The following is a 22,800-nucleotide window of genomic DNA, read 5'->3' as shown; positions in this document are numbered from 1 at the left end:
CAGGGGAAGGAGAAGGCAAAGAAATCGAGGAGAAAGGAAGAGACCAGCAGGGAGGAGGGAGCATGACAGTGTCTTGGCTGGTATTACACTTGAGCATGGGGAAGACAGAAACACAGACACTATACAGCATTTGATCCTCTCCCTCCCCAACCCCCATGACTACAGAGCTTTGCTAAAGAAGCAACCGCTAATTGCCCCAGTTCCACGTCAATGTCCGCTGCGGTTTGTTTCTATTTCCTGGGTAGCTCAAACAGTAAAGAATCTGCCTGCAGTGTGGGAGACCTGGGTTTGATCCCGGGGTCAGGAAGATTCCCTGGATAAGGGCATGGCAATCCACTCCAGTATTCTTGCCTGGAGAATCCCATGGACAGAGGAGCCTGGTGGTTACAGTCCACGGGGTCACAAAGAGTCAGATATGACTGAGCGGCTTGTAACGTGTTTACTTTTCTATTCTGCAGTTAAAACCTTTTGGGATGGGGCTTGGGGGACTCTTGCCATGGGACCTGCCTCCTGGACTAGCCCTCAGGCTGCCTGGGGGCCCTCACAGATCAAGGGAAAAGGATGATCAAGGCATGCCCACAGGAAGAGCTGTGTGTCCCACTCGGGGAGTGCCTAGCACCCCAGATGCCTGCTTAGTTGGGAGTGCTGGGTCTTTTAAAATAAGGCAAAATAGAACAAGGTGCTAAAAACCTGCCATGGTGCACCAGGTCCTGCTTCTACAAGATCCTTCTCTATCTTACCCCATTCAACTGGCCAACCCCTATGGAGGCCCCCCAGCCCCTCACCCTAGGTCTCACCTTCCCCAGACACATGCAACTGCTTCCAGAGTGAAGCTTCTTTGCATACAATCCTGCGCCTGCGGGGGGCACTCCCCACCATACCCCGCCCCGCAGCCTTTTCACCCTGCCTCCTCTGTTCACCTGTCAGGTCTCAGACCACACATCACCTCCTCCACTGCTCAAGCCTGGGTGGGGACTCTCCTCTGAACACTGGGTTTACCCTCCTCACTATTTCATCATTGTCTAGTTCCTTGTGTGTGTCTCCCACTAGACAGAGATCAGTGAGTAAAGCTGGGAGCCAATTCTGTTTTGGTAAATGAAGTTTTCTTGGAACATAGCCATGTCTACTCTTGGACATCATTATCTAAGACTGCGTTTGATCTTCCAACAGTAGAAATGAACAATGGCTGCAGAGATCGTATGGCCAGCAAAGCCTAAAAGATTTATTATCTGGCCCCTTGTTGAAAAAGTTTGCTGTGCCTTGTTCCAGACCATGGGTTTTTCTAAAGGCAAGATTCCTATCTGGTTTATTAGTGTATGGCCACCAGCAACTAGTGCCAAGCCTGGAAGACAGAAGAAGCTCAATGAATATTTGACAGATATTGAGTGGGTCTAGGGTCAGGAAGCAACAGTCAGAACTGGACATGGAACAACAGACTGGTTCCAAATAGGAAAAGGAGTACGTCAAGGCTGTATATTGTCACCCTGCTTATTTAACTTCTATGCAGAGTGCATCATGAGAAATGCTGGGCTCGAGGAACACAAGCTGGAATCAAGATTGCTGGGAGAAATATCAATAAACTCAGATATGCAGATGACACCACCCTTATGGCAGAAAGTGAAGAGGAACTCAAAAGCCTCTTGATGAAAGTGAAAGACAAGAGTGAAAAAGTTGGCTTAAAGCTCAACATTCAGAAAACGAAGATCATGGCATCTGGTCCCATCACTTCATGGGAAACAGATGGGCAAACAGTGGAAACAGTGTCAGACTTTATATCTTGGGGCTCCAAAATCACTGCAGATGTTGATTGCAGCCATGAAATAAAAAGACGCTTACTCTTTGGAAGGAAAGTTATGACCAACCTAGATAGCATATTCAAAACTAGAGATATTACTTTGCCAACAAAGGTCTGTCTAGTCAAGGCTATGATTTTTCCAGTGGTCATGTATGGATGTGAGAGTTGGACTGTGAAGAAAGCTGAGTGCTGAAGAATTGATGCTTTTGAACTGTGGTGTTGGAGAAGGTTCTTGAGAGTCCCTTGAACTGCACAGAGATCCAACCAATCAATCCTCAAGGAAGTCAGTCTGAATATTCATTGGAAGGACTGATGCTGAAGCTGAAACTCCAATACTTTGGCCACCTCATGCGAAGAGCTGATTCATTGGAAAAGACTCTGATGTTGGGAGGGATTAGGGGCAGGAGGAGAAGGGGATGACAGAGGATGAGATGGCTGGATGGCATCACTGACTCGACGCACATGAGTTTGGGTGAACTCTGGGAGTTGGTGATGGACAGGGAAGCCTGGCGGTGCTACGATTCATGGGGTTGCAAACAGTCAGACACAACTGAGCGACTGAACTGAACTGAACTGAACTGAACTGAGGGCTTCCCTGGTGGCTCAGCTGGTAAATAATCTGCCTCCAATGCTGGAGACCTGGGTTTGATCCCTGGGTTGGGACGATCCCCTGGAGGAGGGCATGGCAACATTCTTTCCTGGAGAATCCCATGGACAGAGGAGCCTGGTGGGCTACAGCCCACAGGGTCGCAAAGAGTCAGACACTACTGAAGCAACTGAGCCCACACTTACTTAGAGTGGGTCTAAGTGCGGAGCTCCGTGACCATGTGACAGTGCTGGCACAGGAGACACACAGCAGCAAGGCGGTGCCAAACGCTAAGACACAGTCTGTTGTCTGAAGCAAAATCAGCTCAGAAACACACACACACACACACACACACACACACCCTTCCAACCTCCAAGCAAAATGAATAGCGGGTAGCTGGCATGTTGGGTTCTCACTTGTAGGAGATACACACAGAGAGGTTTGATGAAGGTAACTTCCTGCTATGCGCATGCACATCCATCATTTTTCCTTGAGTGGCTTTTTTTCCCCTCCAATGTTTTGAACAAGAACAATCAGTTGTTGAATTAAACCTGAATCTGATCAGCCTAGAAATTTGAATTGGATAATTCAGACTTTCTTGAGACTTGGAAGGTAGGGGGAAGGAAGTAGAGCTTATATTATCTCTAGAGGATAAGCATGACCTCAGCTCCTCAAATCAACAACATCCCGAAAAATAAACCCTCGCCCCACCTGTCCAGCCAATAAACCAAAGCTCCTCTTTCAGGAACTAACACCTGCTTGAAGTCTTCTCCGTTTCACCTCTCTAAGCAGTATCTCCCTCTTTCAAACTGTAATGACACTTTGCTCCTCCCTGCGTTAACACTCACTTCTCAGACTCACCTGCAGTTCTGTTGACAGCATTGGGACTATGAACTCCCTGAGGAGTTCATGCTCCTCTACATTCCCGGGCATGGAGTAGGTGCCTCACAAATATTTATGGAATAGCTGAAAGAAGAAATGAATAAGGCAAAGGGGGAAAGAGGAGGTGCTTGAACCAAACGAGTGAATGCATGAGTGGGTGGACCAGTGGGTAGGTGAACGCATGAGTACAGAAATGGATAGGCAGACGGAGGGATGGATGGATGCGGATGGATGGGGGGATGGTGGATAGGTGAATGGATGGATGGAAGGATGGATGGATTGATGGATGGATGCGGATGGATGGATGGATGGATGGATGGATGGATGGATGGATGTGGATGGATGGATGGATGATGGATAGGTGGATGGATGGATGGAAGGATGGATGGATTGATGGATGGATGGATGTGGATGGATGGGTGGATGGATGGATGATGGATAGGTGGATGGATGGATGGAAGGATGGATGGTGGATAGGTGGATGGATGGATAGGTGAATGGATTGATGGATGGATGGATGTGGATGGATGGGTGGATAGGTGAATGGATGGACGGATAGATGGATGGATGGATGGATGGATGGTGGATAGGTGGATGGATGGATGGAAGGATGGAGAGGTGGAGGGATGGATGGATAGGTACATGGATGGATGGATGGACAGATTGGATTGGATTGGATTGGGCTGGGTTGTGTTGAAGTGACCAGATTGAAGTTATGAAGGGAGTGAGTAAGACCCTCAGACCTCTCAACGGCTAGCATCCTACAGAGGACTGTTCCCACATCCCCCCATGCCCACACCTCAACTCCAGGTTTCATGGCTCGAAGCCCTAGAATGTTCCTTCCCAGCCCTCTCGCTGCATCTCTCCATCATTTCCTCACTTCTCTTCTCTAGAGGCTGCCCCAGCTCTCCCTGACTCACTAACTCAGCTTTGATCAAGGATCCAAGAGGGAAAAAGGTTGTTTCTGGGATGTGAGCAAATGACTAGCTTCCAGCCCCCCAGGAAGACTGGGGGAGGCCCCCTTCTCACCCATACTGGGTCTAATTAGAGAAGACACTTTTCTCCATGAATTACAGAGCTTGGTTCTCCTCCCCTGGAGCAAAACAGTGGCACCATGATGGAAAGTGACCTCTCTCAGGGACACAGCTGTGGGTTCTGCCTCTGAACCACCTGTCCTCTAGTCAGCTTTCAGTTCCAGACTCAACTGACCCAAAGGGGGAGTTGCCCTGAAAACCCAAGACTCTGGGGAACACAAGTTGAAAACCCTTGCTCTGACAAGAGAGCGCCATTTGGAAGACAGGAAAACAGAGGGTCAGAGAGGAAAGTGACTGCCCCACAGTCACCCCATGAAACAGGGGGGACTGGGAGCCAGAGCCCAGACCGCCTCCTTCGCAATCCAATGCGCTTTGCCACTACATCACTTCAACCTATCGAATTTTGCATGAATTCCTCGGACATCCCTGCATGAAATTCAACACCACATCCAAGGGAGGTGCCCTATTTCAAGCTCATTTAGCATTCAGCATCGGTTGGAGCTGATTAGAGTTCTGATTAGAATGCTGAAATCATTTTTACTTCCAAGCTTTAGTAATTTAGTATCAGGTGGGTATTAGTCAACAGGGACTTAAAAGAAATTGTTAGCAAATCATAACAGAAAGGAAAGTTCACACACACACACACACACACACACACACACACAATCTTTCTTACATTAGCTTTAGTTAGGTTGACCCAGATTGATCTGGAAAAATTTCCAGACTCAGGATGAGTTTCCCTTTTATGATTGTGAAAATCATGAGGTTTTTCAGAGAATGGGACTCCAGAGATAAATCGACAGACGAGGCAGTTTCGGGCTCCTCCAGTGACAGCAGGGAGACAAAGCCCTTGATTAAAGGCACACAACAGCCAAAGGCAGTACTCTTGAGTCACACAAACATGCAATCTGGATCCCATTTCTGTCCATCTCTTGCTGTGTTACCTTGGTTGACTCACTTTCTCTGAGTCTGCACTTCCAACTCTGTCCACAAGCCCCATTGCACAGTTCATTCTTTACTAAGTAGCCAAGATTTTTCCAAAACATAAATCAATCTGATTAAAAACCCTTCAACAATATCCCATTTAACTTGGAACAAAACCAGGACTCCACAATGCATCCAACCTGATTTTGCATCATATGGTTTTATGTTACACGGCTACATGTAACAAAAATTTCGGTATGTTCACAAACATACCAAACAGGGACGTATTTTTCTCACAGGACAAGACGTCCAAGAATGGTCCATAAAAGGTCCAAAATCCACTTGGAAATCCAGTCTCTTATACCTTCCTGCTCAACAACCATCCTCAAAAAATAGGAAGCCTCTTGGTCACAAAACAGCTGCTGCTCCACTTCCAGGCTTTGTGTCCATGTTACAGGAAGGAAGAAGGAAAAGAAACAAAGGACAAAAGGCCCATGCCAGTTTCATCAGGAAATTGATAACCACTCTTTAGATGGTGACTTGCAAGTCATTGGCCAGAACGATGTCACATCTCAATGGCAGCCTTCAGGGAGCCTGGGAAAACAAGTCTTCTTAGATGCGCCTTTGCCTTCTGGACAAAATCAGGGTTTTATTGAAAAGAAAGGGGGTATTAAATACTGGGCAGGCAACCAGCAGCACCTGCCAAATGGCTCCCATTCTTACATCATGCCTATGGGAGGCAGAATTCTATGCCAGCCCCTTGATGCTCACAGCCTATGCAATCACCTCCTTTTGAGGATGAGTGGGACTCGCCCTGTCCAATCAAATGGAGCAACAGTGAAGAGATTTTTGCAGGTGTGATTAAGGTCCCGAATCAGTTGACTCTGACATCCTCAAAACGGAGATCGCCTGGGTGGGCCTGGGTTAATCAGGTGAGACCCCTTAAAAGGACTGGGGTCTCCCTGAGCCGAGAGGGCCTCCTTGCTGGCTTGATGATGCACACAGTTGTGTTGAGGAAGCTAGTAGAGCAAAGGGCTGCAGAAGGACTCTAAGAGCTTCAGGTTCTGGGACCCAAGAGTCACTTCCAGCCACCAGCCAGTGAAAAACCAGGGTCCTAAGCCACACATCCTCAAGGAAATAGATGCTGCCAACAGGCTGCATGAGGCTGAATGAGGCTGAAAGCAGATCCTTTCCCAGTTGAACCTTGAGATGCAAATGCCATCTAGGGACGTCCCCGGTGGTCCAGGGAGGTTAAGACTTCGCCTTTCGAGGCAGGGGATGCAGGTTCGATCCCTGCTTGGGGAGCTAAGATCCCATGCACCTTGAGGCCAAAACACAAAAGAAAACAGAAGCAATATTGTAACAAATCCAATAAAAACTTTTAAAATGGTCCACATTAAAAAATTCTTTAAAAGATGCCATGAGCTGTTTGTAGCCTGGTGAGACCCTGAGCAGGGGATCTGGCTAAGCTGTGATAAAACGTCTGACCCCGCTGTCTTCTACCAGATAATAAGTGGATGCTGCTTTAAAATGCTCAGACTGTGGCAATTTGTTACTAAGTAAGAGATAATTAGGGGCTCCCCTGGTGGTTCAATGGTTAAAGAAAACAACTGCAATGAAGGAGATGTGGTTTTGATCCCTGGGTTGGGAAGATCCCCTGGAGAAGGAAATGGCAGCCCACTCCAGTATTCTTGCCTAGAGAATTCCATAGACAGAGGAGCCAACAGGATTGTAAAAAGTCAGACGTGACTTAGCGACTAAACAAGAAGAGATAGCTAACATGGCACTGAACACCAGGGCCTCCTTCTGCGGCCTGGACATGAGGACTCAGGGCTTCCACCTTCACCTCCTCATCTGACCTTCACTGCTCTGTCTGCCAGGACCACCCTTTCCTCACTCTCTGCAAAGACAAGCACCTCCTCCTGCAGGTTCCAGCTCAAAACCCCACATTCGAGATGCCTCTCTTTATCATTCCATCCCTCTCACTGCCTCACTCTGCTCCACTGACCCTTGTTGCTGTTATCATTTAGTCGTTAACTCATGTCCAACTCTTTGCAATCCCATGGGCCCGCCAGGCTCCTCTGTCCACGGGATTCTCTAGTCAAGAATACTGGAGTGGGTAGCCACGTCCTCCTCCAAGGGATCTTCCCAACCCAGAGATTGGACCCATGCCTTCTGCACTGGCAGGTGGGTTCTTTACCACCGAGCCACCAGGGAAGCCCTCACTAAGCCTACAACCACCTAACATTATTTATTTATTTGACTCCTTAAAACTGTTGTCTCCTCCACTAAAATGTCAACTCCAGGAAAGAAGGAAGTTTGCCTCAATGGTATGTAGAACAAGTTCCAGGCATATGGGAAACTCAGGTGACAAAAATCATCCTCTCTCCATCCCCAGAGTCCTGATGAAGTTCTGAGACTGCTAGAAAACAAGATTCCCCAACCCACCTCAGCACAACACACTTGCAACTGTTCTGTGAACGTAGCCAAGGGCACTCCCGGCCTTCTGTTCTCCGACAGCCTTCCCCGGCTTCCACGTGTCCAGCTGGACGGTCATCCAGAGCCTCCATCCCTCAGCAGACCCACCTCCCTCACTCACACACTCGTCCTGTTCTAGCCAGAATCCAGCTGTAAGTCACTGTCTCACAAGCGCTGGCAGGGGGCTTCCCTGGTAGACCAGCGGTTGGAAGTCCATCTGCCAATGCAGGACACATGGGTTGGATCCCTGGTCCAGGAAGATTTCCCTTGCTGTGGGGCAACCAAGCCCATGGGCTGCAACTACTGAACCCACACACTGCAACCGCTGAAGCCCGCATGCCCTCGAGCCTGTGCTCTGCAACAAGAGAAGTCAACGCAACGAGAAGGCCACGCACCACAGTTAGAGAGTAGCTCCTGCTCGCCGCAACCAGAGGAAGCCTGAGTGCAGCAACGAAGACCCAGCATTGCCAAAAATAAATAAATATTAAAAAAAAAAAAAAAAACAGCCAGCAGGGAATGTTTGGCTGATCTCCAATGTATAGAAGATATCCTAGGAATGTAAACACCGCTTCCGTGTCGGCAGATGCCATCTTCTCTCTGTGGCCTCATAGGGCAGAAAGGGTGAGGAGGCTCTGTGGGGGAGTCTCTGTTAAAAGGGCACTAATCCTGTCCATGGGGGCTCCACCCTCATGACCTAATCCCCTCACAAAGTCCCCCACCTCCTAACACCCTCCCAGTGGTTTTAAAGTAAGAATTTTGTGGGAACACATTCAGTCTATAGTGACACAACTCTATCTCAAGAACAAAGGCAAAATAAGAGCATTTGGCACCCCACTCCAGTACTCTTGCCTGGAAAATCCCATGGACAGTAGAACCTGGTAGGCTGCAGTCCATGGGGTCGCTAAGAGTCAGGCACAACTGAGCGACTTCACTTTCACATTTCACTTTCACGCGTTGGAGAAGAAAATGGCAACCCACTCCAGTGTTCTTGCCTGGAGAATCCCAGGAACGGGGGAGCCAGGTGGGCTGCCGTCTATGGGGTCACACAGAGTCGGACATGACTGAAGTGACTTAGCAGTAGCAGTATGTATAAATACATTTTATATAAAATTATATGTACATATGGGGCTTCCCTGGTGGCTCAAAGGTTAAAGTGTCTGCGTGGAATGCAGGAGACCCAGGTTCGATCCCTGGGTTGGGAAAATCCCCTGGAGAAGGAAATGGCAACCCACTCCAGTACTCTGGCCTGGAGAATCCCATGGAGGGAGGAGCCTGGTAGGCTCCATGGGGTCGAAAAGAGTCAAGAAGCTAAAATGACAGAAACAAGTCCAAATATATTAATATTCACAATGAATGTAAATGGAATAACCATCCCAGTTAAAGAGATTCTCAGACTGGGAAAAAAATCCAGCTATCTGCTACTTACCCACCCCCCCACCGCCGACCCCCCCGCTAAAAAAAACTAAAACATAGAAAGACTGAAAATAAAGGCATGGACAGCAAAGATTCATCAGGCAGATTCTAGGAAAATAATGGAGGAGTAGCCATATCATTTAGTTCCAGACAAAATGACCTTTATGTTTTTTTTAAAAAAAAAAAAAAAGAACAATTAGGGATGGAGACGGTGACCCCGGCATGGTGAATCCTTAGATTCACCAGGATGGCGCAATGCTGAGCACAGACAGCTCGTCAAATAGCTTGACAAGATGCCATGCAGTGTTCCCTCCACCTCTGCTGGCTGCAGGAAGAAATGACCGTGGGTGTCCAGGGCAGCCTTTGAATGCTGTGTGCCCGGTCTGCGCAAAGGGTCCAAGGAAAGACAAGCCTTCCTCAACTCCAGGTTATGAGTCACTCCTCTTCCCGAGAAAGAGACAGCTCAGAGTCAAAGCTGCTTCCCTGCTGGCTTGAGAAGCATGTGAGTTAAGAGGAATCCGCACTTTATGGGCTAGGGCAGAAACACACGGAATAAAAGAGCCGTTCCCATTGGAAAGGCAGAAATCTTGGCTTCAAGGAACCCAATATTTCTCTAATTTTTCTTCTCTTAACACCTTCAGATCTACAGAATTTGGGCAAACAGCAACCTGAGTCAATGCTTTCATTTCAAAGATGGGGAGACAGAAAACCCAGAGAGGCGACGCGGTTTGCCCTAAGTCTACACAACTCATGCGTGCATTTCATCATTAATATTCACACAGGGACCCAAGAGAGATTTTGAAAACAAATGAATCTAAATGTTAAAATGGCAAATTTCTCCTGAATCAAGAAAAAAAAGCCTCGATCAAACAGCCCCGATAAATTAAAAAACTCACTCCAGTAAGTCAGCTTTGCCTCTGTAAAGGGCCGGCAAACAAGAAAGCTGGAGGTAGCCGTGCCCGGCATTGAAATGGCAGATAGCTGCTGAGGCCAGTAATTCATCACGGAATTGAAAGCATTACACATGGGAAGAGCAAAAATCTAATCCCAGCTCATTTCAATGAGAATTGATCTAAGAGTTCATTACACAAGGTAATTTTTACACACAACTTTGAACGTGTCTTCAAATGAGATTAAGAACCCCTCCTGAGAGCTAAGACCCCTGAGGGAAATTTGCATACAGATAACGTGACACTAAGTTGCAGATTCCATCTGTGTTCACTTGAACAGGTTTGCTTGTCTTTTTGTTTGTTTCTCTGTTGTTGTTGTTGTTTTTAATGTTTGCTTAATGTTGCGGATGAAGGAGAGAGGGGGCTGGGGAAACAGCGTGTGTGCTGTGTGTGCTCAGCCGTGTCTGACTCTTTGGGACCCCGTGGTCTGTAGCCCGCCAGGCTCCTCTGTCCATGGGATTCTCCAGGCAAGAATGCTGCTATTTCCCGCTCCAGGGGATCTTCCCCGCCCAGGGATGGAGCCTTCACCTCTAGCGCCTATTGCACTGGCACCTGGACTCTTCACCACTAGCACCGCCTGGGAAGCCCTGGGAAACTCGTCTGGTGTTATTGTAAAAAGGGATCTCAAACCTAAGTTCACTTGTCTCTAAGAGCTGTCGCCTTTGTCATGTTAACTCCAGTTCTGAGTCTGGACTTCTTCACTGATGAAGAAGCTCTCTATATCTCGTTGGATAATTTAATAAGCAAATGAATGTAAAGCACTTACTACTGCTACTCAGTCGCTTCAGTCGTGTCCGACTCTGTGTGACCCCATAGACGGCAGCCCATCAGGCTCCCCCGTCCCTGGGATTCTCCAAGCAAGAACACTGGAGTGGGTTGCCATTTCCTTCTCCACTGCATAAAAGTGAAAAGTGAAAGTGAAGTCACTCAGTCGTGTCCAACTCTTAGCGACCGCATGGACTGCAGCCCACCAGGCTCCTCCGTCCATGGGATTTTCCAGGCAAAAGTACTGGAGTGGGGTGCCATTGCCTTCTCCGTAAAGCACTTAGCACAGTTTAAAGTTCTTGATGAAAGGTAGCTTTTAGAAGAGATTTGCAAACCAGAATTTACTGTTCTGTGAAACAAAGATAATAATACCTACAGGGCCAGGTATGATTAAAAGAGTGAATGTGTGTGGAGAAAAGAGAACCCTCCTACACTGCTGGTGGGAATGTAAGTAGGTGAAGCCACTATGGAAAACAGTACAGAGAGTCCTCAGAAAGCTGAAACTAGAATTACCAGATGATCCAGCAGTCCCACTCCCATACTGAGACAAAACTCTAATTCAAAAATACACATGCACCCCTATGTTCATAGCAGCACTGTTCACAAGAGCCCAAACATGGACGCAACCTAAATGTCCATCGGCAGATGAATGGAGACAGAAGACGTGGAACATACACACAACGGAATACTACTCTGCCATAAAAAAAGAGCAAAACAATGCCAGCTGCAGCGACATGGATGCTACCGGAGATTATCATACTAAGTGGAGGAAGTCAGGAAGAAAAGACAGACACCATGTGATGTCACTTGTATGTGGAATCTAAAATACGGCACCAATGAGGGTTTATGCGACAGAAGCAGAGTGGCCCATACAGACAGCAGGCTTGTGGTTGCCAAGGGGGAGCAGGGGGGAGAGGCATGGAGTGAGAGTTTGGGATCAGAAGATGCAAACTACTTTATATACAATAGGATGGATAAGCAACAAGGTCCTACTATAAAGCACAAGGGACCATATTCAATCTCCTGTGATAAACCATAATGGAAAGAATACCCCAAAAGAATGTCTATATGAGTATACCTGGGGCTTCCCTGATAGCTCAGTTGGTAAAGAATCTGCCTGCAATGCAGGAGACCCTGGTTTGATTGCTGGGTCAGGAAGATCTGCTGGAGAAGGGAAAAGCTACCCACTCCAGTATTCTACCCTGGAGAATTCCATGGACTGTATGGTCCATGGGGACGCAGAGAGTCAGACACGCCTGAGCAGCGTTCACTTTCATGAGTATAACTGAGTCTCTTTAATGTAGAGCAGAGATTGGCACAACACTGTAAATTGACTACATTTCAATTTAAAAAAACAAAAAGACAAGAGTGAATGTGTGTGGAATGCAATTACTGTTTGACCCAACCCCCGCCTCTCTGGGTGGGCTTGAGGGAATGCCTCCAAAATCCAGACACTGACTGGTGTCACACTGGCATCGGTAGTGGGGTTCAGATATCTGGACCCAGAGACATATGATTCCTCAAGCAAAGGAAACGATTCTTCCATTCCTCTTTAAAGAGGCTTTCTGGACTCAAAGAAGAGATCTCTTGCCAAATTCAGAAGTTCTCAACCTTAGCTCTTCCTTAGGATCTTCAGGGGTGGGATGGACTGCTTTTAAAAAACCCCAATACCCACTTTGCCAGCAAAACCAATTAAAATGGAATCCCTGGGCAGGGGGCCCAGACATCAGTATCTTTATAAACACCCAGGTGATTCCAGGGAGCGGACAAGGTTGCGGAACCACCAGACCTCGTGGGAGAGGAGAGGGCACTGGGGGTGCTAGTCATGTGGATGCGTTTCTCCTACACTTCGGCCCCAAAACTTCCACTCGCAGCTTGAAGGGTAATATGATCAAAAGACAAAAAAGAGCTGGAGATTTTTCCCCACTTTCCAATAACAAGGTCAAGGGGATTTCTGGAGGACGGGACTTTCTGGTTAGCAGAGAAGCTCAGAAAATTCTCTTTAGAAACTTACCCTGGTGTTCCAGTGGTTACCAATCCACCTTGCAATGGAGGGGACACAGGTTCGATTCCTGGCCCTGGAACTAAGGTCCACATGCCAAGGGGCAACTAAGCCCATGCACTGCAACTACTGAAGCCCAAGTACCCTCGGGCCCGTGCTCCACAACAAGAGAAGCCACCGAAAGGACAAGCCCATGCACCCCAACTGGAGAGTAGTCGCCTCTCAGCGAAACTAGAGAAAGCCCACTTGCAGCAACAAAGACCCAGCACAGCTAAAAAATAAATCTTTTTAAAAATCTTAAAAAAAAAAAAACACACCAGGATGACTGGGCCCTACCTCATCCCCTACATCAGTTCGTTTGGTCCAGGGTTGCTGCCAAGTCACTTCAGTTGTGTCCGACTCTGTGTGACCCCATAGACGGCAGCCCACCAGGCTCCCCTGTCCCTGGGATTCTCCAGGCAAGAACACTGGAGTGGGTTGCCATTTCCTTCTCCAATGCATGAAAGTGAAAAGTGAAAGTGAAGTCGCTCAGTCATGTCCAACTCTTAACAACCGCATGGACAGCAGCCCACCAGGCTCCTCCACCCATGGGATTTTCCAGGCAAGAGTACTGGAGTGGGGTGCCATCACCTTCTCCAGGTCCAGGGTTAGGCCCAGACATAAGCATTTTAAAATCCCCCAAATGATTCCAGGGTGAAGTGAGGGGTGAGCACCAATCCTTGTGACTCAAAGTGTGGTCCATGGACCAGCAATGTAGGCCTCATCCAGAAACGCATGGTCTCAGGCTCCACTCCAGACCTACAGAATCAGTAGTCTAACATTCTAACAGTTCTAGCATTCTAATCATTGGGTGATTCCTCTGCACAGAAAAGTTTGAGAAGCACTGATACATATAGCATTGGCCCAAAATGGGATTCCAGAAGTAGCTGGAAGCGTGGGGGAGATAAGTCTAGTTCCCAGAGTGAAAATCAGAAACAGACCAGGGAGAGAGAAATCCTTCACTTATTCCCACGAGCTGTAATTGTAACAGGGAAGCACGAAATCTGACTCCTTGTTGGATCTGTTCCTTTTTTGTTCTCCTTTGCTTTTGTAACTATAATCACAGAAAGGGTGCTATATACAGCCATAAGCATACACAATAGTCTGCTTGGGGGAACCCTGCCCCTCTGCCTGAAAGTTAAAGTGTCTTTGTTCAGCTTACAGGGAGACATTCTGACCCTGCCCACCTGCGAATGACTGCAGGAAGAGGAAATGAACACATCCCCTCCCTGAGGCTGGCCGGACCAGGAGATGCTCTGCAAGACTTATGGCCTTTTTACTCTACTTCCTCACCTCCTCTCCCTCTCTGTTCTCTAAAAGAAACTGGCATCCAGACCCCGATAGGATGGTGCTCTAGGACTCTTTCTGCCATCATCTACCCGGACGTCCAGCTTTCGATGCCTGGCCGGACCTGTCATGCGGCGAGCAGACCGAGCTTGGACTCAGTAACATTATGGACTGTGCAGTGTGCCCAGCAGGTACTGAGTGCTCAGGGCAGGAACCTTGCTTCAGGCTGTCAAGACACCAAAATAATAAAATGAGAAGCCTGGAGACGTTACTCGAAAGCTCTAGGGTGCTTCTGACGACAGTCTGGGCCAGCCACACGTGAGTTCTCTGAGACTAAAACTTCATGCCCACAGCCGGCAAGCCAGGCACAGGCCGGATCCTCTGGAAACTTTTACTGAAGGAATGCCAGACACTCCGGCTTTGGAACGGGGTTACCACGGGCAGAAACAGGCTAGGGCCCAGGAGCTGGAAGAGGCTGGAGTGTGTGTGTGAGGGACGTGCAGGCTGTGGTGCCCTTGGGCTGGATCTAGCACAGAGGTTGACAAACTTTTTCGGAAAAGGGCCAGATGGTAAATATTTTAAGCTTTCTGGGCTGTGCTAGGTCTGTTGCGGCTACTTGATCCTGCCCTTGTGAAAACACGAAAGCACCACGGACGATCGGTAAGCAAATGAATGACCAGACTTGGTCCACAACGACGGGCTGAGGGTGGATTCAACCCCCTCCCGGCTGTGGTGTGCCAGCCCCAGATCTGAGGGAGGACCAGGAGGGAAAAGCTGAGATGCAGCCGCAAAGGTGGATCAGAGACTGGGAAAAGGCCACAGGAGGCCTTGGCCTCCCGGCAAAGGAAGGGAGATCTTGACTCAGCAGTGAGGAGCTGGGGTGGGACTTTGGACCGTAGAGTGAAACCATCGGAGGCCGGCAACTCAGCAGAGGTGTGTGAGATGAGATCAGGAGCTGGGGAGAGGGCGGATGGTGGGGGACAAGGGCACTGGGGATGGTCCCCAAGAGAGCTGAACGACAGAGAACCAGAGTGAGCGACTGCAGAGGAAGCCTGGCAGGGGTGGATGCTCTGGCGACGATCCACAGGGCTGAGGGTAGGGAGGGTGATGGGGGAGTCACTGAGTCTGTTTCCGGTCTCTGGGGAGGATGCTGTGGCCTGACATGGGGGAGCCGGCGTGATCTGTGGGCGGGCAGGGAACTGGACCTGGGAGCCCAGGTGAGCATGTGGCACACAGCCCGGACCCACTGCAGCTGGTCACCCCCGCCAATCTGAGCACACAGACAGCTGGAGAAGACATTCAAGAAAAGGTTAGACTTGCTGGGCCTGCCTGAGGGCTGGCAGGCTGAAAGGCAAATCTGTGAGATGGTGCTCACCCAGGGCTGGGGGTAAACTTAGCTCCCCGGGGGTGAGCCCCAGCACCTCAGGGGTGAACCTCAGCTCCCCAGGAGTGAACCTCAGCTTCCCAGGGGTGAACCTCAGCTCCCCAGGGGTAAATCCTAGCTCCCCAAGAGTGAACCCCATCCCAGCTCCCCAGGGGTGAACCCCAGCACCTGGAGGGTGAGCCCCAGTTTCCTGGGGGTGAATCCCAGCTTCCCAGGGATGAATGCCAGCAACTCAAGGGTGAGCCCCAGCTTCCTAAGAGTAAACCCCAGCTCCCCAGGGGTGAACCCCGGCACCTCAAGGGTGAGCCCCAGCTTCCTGGGGTGAACTTCATATCCCTGGGGGTGAACCCCAGCTATCTGGGGTAAGAAGGTATCTCAGAGCCACATCCTCTGACTTCGATGAGCCCAAAAGCCCTGGGGATGCTGTGAAGGAAGATAGCTCTTTGGCAGTTCAGAGCAGGGCAGAGACACATGTTTCTAACAAGCACCCATGTTGCCCATGCTGCACACCCAGGACCACACTCTGAGAAGCAAGGCCTCAGAACTCATTCCCACCTCCCTGAGCCAAGGTTGTCTCCCAAGCAAAGTGCAGTGAGGCCCTTTAAGTCGCTATTTGTTGGGTGGCTAATCCTATGCCAGACGCGGTGATACTGAGAAACTAGCAAAAGCAGCAAAGATGGGAGTCCTTGTGATGAGAAATTCACATCTGTGACTCATCCATTCCTCGCTTTGGGCCAGGAGGGGTTTCCACTAGTGGCCCGTCCACCATACGATTTAATGACGTGAATACAGGGAGCCAAACTCTGGATCCAAAACTCCATCCCACCAGCTCAGAGAGGGGAGCAAGCGGTCCCTCAAGGCTGGACCATGAGTCCCAAGCTAGTGCGCTCTCCCCAGATCGAGGCCAAACTTGTCCTGGAAAATTCTAAACTGAAGCAAGTTTTTCCATTACGACGCTGGACGCAAGGCATAAGGAATGCCAAATCCAGTAGGCTGGGGGCTGGGGCACCTGCGCTTAGACGATTCTGAGAAGACATACCTCCGCAAAGCTCCTGCAATACAAATAAATCCCCCAGATAAAAGGGAGATAATTTAGTGGAGAATTTGGTGACTGGTGCGTATTTTACGGGCAATCCTTTTCAGAAGCGGCTCTTTGTTACGGTCCCGGGGGGCGCGGTCCCGGCAGCGCGTTGCCATGCTGCCACCTAGTGGTGATGGGGAGAGCTGCTGCGGAAGTCGAAGCGTCCAAACCCCCGAAGCGACTTAGGGAGGCTGCATCCTGTTAACACCAGTCGGGGCGGTGGCTGTTTTTAGCTGGGTCTCTCCTTCTGTGCCACTTTCATCATGGAAACTGGCTCTCTAGACCCAAAAAAAGCTGCGACGTGCTCTGCAAAAGCTGTTCGAGGGCCAATTTTAGCTACATTTCTTGGAATTTGGACTCCCGGGAGGGAGGAGGGACGTGTGGTTCCCAGGAAGTTGGGCATCTTTTTAGAACCTAGTACCTGGAGGCCGGTTCTGGCCATGAAAGCTGCGAGATCACAGTTCCTGTTGGGTTCCAGCTTCTGCAAAGGGATATAAATTTGAGGGTGGGGGGATGGTTAGCAGCAGCAGCTGCTGAGTCTTCGGAGCTTTACCATTAAGAGCTTTCTTCATTTGGACCATCTTACTGATGCCTCAAAATACCCCTAAGCAGAAGAGGGAAATGGAACCCATTTTACAGATGAGGAAATTGAGGCTTGGAAAAGTCAAGTGACTTGGCCAAGATCATATAGCCAGTAACTAGCTAAGCCTCCAGAGAAGGCAATGGCACCCCACTCCAGTACTCTTGCCTGGAAAATCCCATGGACGGAGGAGCCTGGTAGGCTAGTCCATGGGGTCACTAACAGTTGGGCACGACTGAGCAACTTCACGTTCACTTTTCACTTTCATGCATTGGAGAAGGAAATGGCAACCCACTCCAGTATTCTTGCCTGGAGAATCCCAGGGACAGGGGAGCCTAGTGGGCTGCCATCTATGGAGTCGCACAGAGTCGGACACGACTGAAGCGACTTAGCAGCAGCAGCAGCAGCAGCTAAGCCTTGATTTGAATTCTAGAATCTGTCTGTTGACCTAGAAGTCAGACAAAACAATGAGTCAAGAGCTGAAAGTCCTGGGCTGGTCCCCACTCTGCTGCCAACTCATTTGACACTTGAGAACTGGAAAAGCATATCAGTTTCCCTTTGTGGTCTACCCCAGCGCCACAGAGAAGGAGTCTGAGGCTGTCTGTGATTGATTGGTGATGTCTGGCTCAGGTAGGGGCCCAAAGACTAAAGCAACTTAGCCTAGAGCTAGGCAATAGTGAACCATTACAGATTTCTGGGCAAGGAGTGTTTCCATGAGACGACTCAGGCCACAGTGTGCAGAGTGGAGATGAGAGAGAGCAGAGAGCCTGGAATTCTACGAGACAGCATTTTCTTCCAGGTACAGAACTGGGCAAAAGACAACCTACTGAGCCAAACTTCATAAAATATTTTTACAGTGTCCTCCACATCCTAAATGGTTGTTTTAACTCTAAAAAAATAAATAAATAAATCTCATTCAGGAGTTCTAAGGAACTCTGTCAACTCTTTCTCCCCACACCAAATATTCCTCATAATCTTGTTCTCATATGACTGGCTCATTAGAACAATTGGGGGTAGCACATAGACTCAAGGGATAACTAGAGTAAGCAAGAATGGTTTGATAATCACCTCGTTAATTTTCAGTGACTACTCACGGTGCTTTAACACTGGGATGTCTTCTCTGTGCTGTGTTTAGTCACTCAGTCGTGTCTGACTCTTTGAGACCCCGTGGACTGTAGTCCACCAGGCTCCTCTGTCCATGGGGATTCTCCAGGCAAGAAGACTGGAGTGCGCTGCCATGCCCTCCTCCAGGGGATCTTCCCAACCCAGGGAAGATCTGGGACCCAACCTCCTGCATTGCAGGTGGCTTCTTTACCATCTGAGCCTCCAGGGAAGCCCAAGAATACCGAAGCGGGTAGCCTATCCCTTCTCCTGGCGATCTTCCCAACTGAGGAATCGAACCAGGGTCTCCTGCATTGCAGGCAAATTCCTTACCAGCTGGGCTACCAGGGAAGCCCTTCTCTGAGGGGTGCCTTTGAGATTGGGAGTGAGGTGGCCAGTAACCAGAGACAACCCCCAGACATCGCCACTGCACCATCACCAGCTAATCAACATCTCTGCTGGTCAGAGAACAATCTTAGGCGGCCTAGTCAGCTTCAAGGTATCAACATGGACTAAAATCACAGAACTGAGCTGCAGAGATGAATCTTTATGCTTTCCTTTATCAACTGCTTAAAACATCTCTATTATGTGCCCCAGGAAGTTAGAGGTGGGTGGGGTCCATCTTCCTGTTTCATACTGAATCCTCCCAGAGCATCCATTGTGGACCATGGTAATTGAGGTTTTCAGAAACCCAGCATTGTCCCCTCTAGTAACAAAATCTACTCCCAACCACTGATGTGGACATAGGCCCCAGTCCAGACCTGGCCACTCCCACCTTATTATTTCTGGGGGTGGGCACTGAGCTAAGCCAATCAGAAGCCTCCTTGAAGCTGTTCTCTTGCCATCAAGGTTGTTAAGCCTTGAGGATATGGAGTCAGAACTTTTGGCCACCATGTTGCTCACTATGTGGACCAAACTGTGGGAGAAAATGAAGCCAGACACAGAGGAACTGGTCTTCAGGTCCAGTCTCAAGACACCATGGTGTCTGCAGCTCCTCCTTCAAGTCCATGAACTATCTGAGTATTCTTCTTGATCCCATGAATCAATATATTTCCCCCACTGTCAGTTTCAATGGGGCTCACATCATTTTCCATGTTCTGACGTGATTCACCATCCCTGAACCATCCCTGAATCTCTCTCTCCTTTTCTTGATCTCCTCTAGTGATGGGGGCCTCACAGTCTTGATATAGCCCTTCTTCTTAGAAAGTGCAGAAAGCTCTTTCATAGAAGAAGCCAAAATTTGCCTCACAGGGCACATACATATACACATAAGCACACATATACATGTATACAGAGACACACTGCTATGTGCAAGCATGTCCACATGGATCCACACATGTGATGACTTATAAATACATGTGTAACATATACATTCATAAACACACAGACCCACATACATGTTCAGACATACATAGACACAGAGAGAGGCGCACAGATACACAGGCGCATTAGTGCCGCACCTGTACACAATGACAAGCACATTTGGACATACACAGGGCTTCCTGGGTGGCTCAGACAGTAAAGAATCTGCCTGTAATGCAGGAGATCCAGGTTCAATCCCTGGCTCAGGAAGATCCCCTGGAGACAGGAATAGCAACCCACTCCAGTATTCTTGCCTGGAGAATTCCAAGGACAGAGGAATCTGATGAGCTACAGTCCATGAGGTCACAAAGAGACGGCATGACTGAGCAACTAACACACACATAGACACATACACAGATAATGTGTGTATATGCATACACAGATACACAGATATAAACATGATATACACCTGCGTTACTGACACTTCACACATACATACACACATAAACACATGCACAGAGGTGCACACAGGTACACGCTATACAAACACACACCCATACACTCATAGACATGTCAAAATGCACACACACACACATATACACAAAGACACAGAGCCACAGACACTCAGAGACACAGATACATACACACAGACACACATCGGGGCTCCTTACATAAGCTGCTGAGGACAAAAGAACCCTCAGTTCACGTCACAGATCACCTGGAATGATGGCCCCACACACATTTTGACCCATTCTCCCTCCTCTACAGTTTTTAAATCATTCTCCCTGCAAATAAAAACCCTCCCCTGTTGAAAAAAAAAAAACTGGATATTTACTGCCCACCTCTCACCACCTTCAGGGCTGGCATTGGCTTCTCCCATCTCCATGGCAACCCTGCCACCACCACCCCCCCACCCAGCACTTGCCATTCAAAAAATGTGTGTCCTTCAAACCTGTTCAAGAATGTCAAAGTGACATCGATACCTTCCAGAGAGGTGACCCTAATTTTGAAGGCAACTCCAAGGACTTCTTGAAGGGAAGGTGCAGGATGACTCTGCTGGCCACGGGGGTGAGTCACCAGGAGAAGGCAGTGCAGCCGGTCCCCGTGCCTTTGGAGTCTTGTTTTTAACGCCGCAGGCAGTCCTGACAAATGCCTGGTTTACCTCCCCAACCACTGCCTGTAAAAGCGTATAATCGAGGTCTGCTTTATATGATGTCCCCCATCAGTTATAACATTTTACATCATAAAAATGAGCCTCAGGAATAAATTCTTGATTGTTAACATGGTCCTTTTAAGAAATATGGGTGCTCGGAGGTTCAGAGACGTTAAGTCACCAGCCTGAGATCACACAGGAGAGCCAGGATTTGAACACAAGTCTGACCCCGAGGCCCCCACTGCGTAACTCTCCCTTCCCACAATTGGGTGGTTAGCCTTTTCAATCTCACGTAGGATCCTTAGCTCTTCCTTCATGTCCCTGAGAGGCCTCACCCCAAACTGTAGGCTCCACTCATCCAGACTGCTCTGTGTCTCTCTGCACGTTCATTTCCTAGGGCTGTGCGAGCAAAGTGCCTCCAGCTGGGTGGTTTAAACAACAGGCATGCACTGTCTCGCAGTTCTGGAGGCCAGAAGTCCAAGACCAAGGGGTCGGCAGGGTGGGTTCCTTCCGGGGCTGCCAAGAGGCATCTGTCCTGTCTCCTACAGCACCTCCCGTTCACTGGCCACCATGCTGGTCCTTGACTGTAGAAGCCTCGCCCAGCTGGCCCCTGTCTTCACATGGCCGTGACTGTGGCCCCAAGGAGCTTGGTGGCTGCCCAAGGCCTTTTGGATGGTCTCAGTCCAAGAGATACCTTTGGAAAGAGCCACCAGGAAGGGGCCCAGCCAGCAGCAGAGGGAGACCTGGGGACACTGAGCCGGGGTCCCAGGGGTTCGCTCCCAAGGCTGAAAGGTCTCGGCCTGCAGGCGGGTGAGCTGAGGGAGCAACCCACCTCCTCACCTCGCTGGTGCCCGAGAGGGACACCAGGGCTCGAGGAGAGCAGTGACTGTCCACTGGGTCTCAGGCTCATTCACACACTCACACACATACACACACTCACATACATAGACTTACAGACTTACATGCACATGCGCACACACACACATGCAAACATATAGACACTCACATACATAGACACTCACTAACACACATACATACATATATACAAACACACATACACACACCTACATATAAACACACACAAATGCACTCAAAGAGAACAGACACAAACCTACATCCACACACACACAACTAACGTGCATACACACAGGTTTGTGTGCACACATATATACCTACACATCTGTGCGTATAAACACATGCACACACTCACATACACACATGTATACCTAAACACACACACACACACCCCTCCTCTGCCCGTGCTCTGCCAGCATTTCACAACCAAGATGCTGCATTCCAAGCAGTAGTGAGGTTTATTACCATCTATTGCTAATAATGAATCCCAAATGTTGCAAATGTATGTACAAGTAGATTCAAGGTTATTCCTATGAAACATCGGATTCACTCACTGCATTCTGATTAGGCTCTTTCCATGGGAGAGGAAAGGAGGGAATTTTTGATGGGAGCGTGAGTAGGGGTGTGTCCACACATGATGGACTAGAAAGCCTAGGAAGGCCTCTCTGGACCCCAAGTTCTGGGACAGCCTCTCTGGACCCCAAGCCCTATGAGATACATACAGAAATACCAAGCTGCCTTCTTCATGACAGACATAGATGCCTGAACTAGGGATGGCCCTGGAGGAGGAAAGGAGGTGCTCCTGGCCAACAGAGATCCGGGAAGATTCCCAACCTCACCAGTGACCCTGAAATGCAAGTTGGAAAGAGGAAGCACCATTATTCACCATCCAACTGACAAACAATGTTGCCTTTGACCCTCACCGCTACTGGCAAGGGTGGACCGTTAGAGAGAGGGACTCCTTCAAACATGGTGGAGAGGGGTGTACTTGACAGACCCATTTTTGGAGGTTTTCTGGGATCTAGATGCCACCGCCTTTCTGACCTCAACTCCTACTTCTTCCCCCGCTTGCTCTTTCTGCCCTAAGACTTCTTGAACTCACCAGGTATGGCCCTGCCTCGGGCCCTTTACACGTGCAGTTCCTGCTGCCTGCAGTGCTCTTCCCCCCAGCTTTCTGTATTTAAGTCTT

This window comes from Ovis aries, chromosome 24 (assembly GCF_016772045.2).
Source record: "Ovis aries strain OAR_USU_Benz2616 breed Rambouillet chromosome 24, ARS-UI_Ramb_v3.0, whole genome shotgun sequence".
NCBI lineage: Eukaryota > Metazoa > Chordata > Mammalia > Artiodactyla > Bovidae > Ovis > Ovis aries.
Note: the sequence above shows the minus strand (reverse complement) of the source record.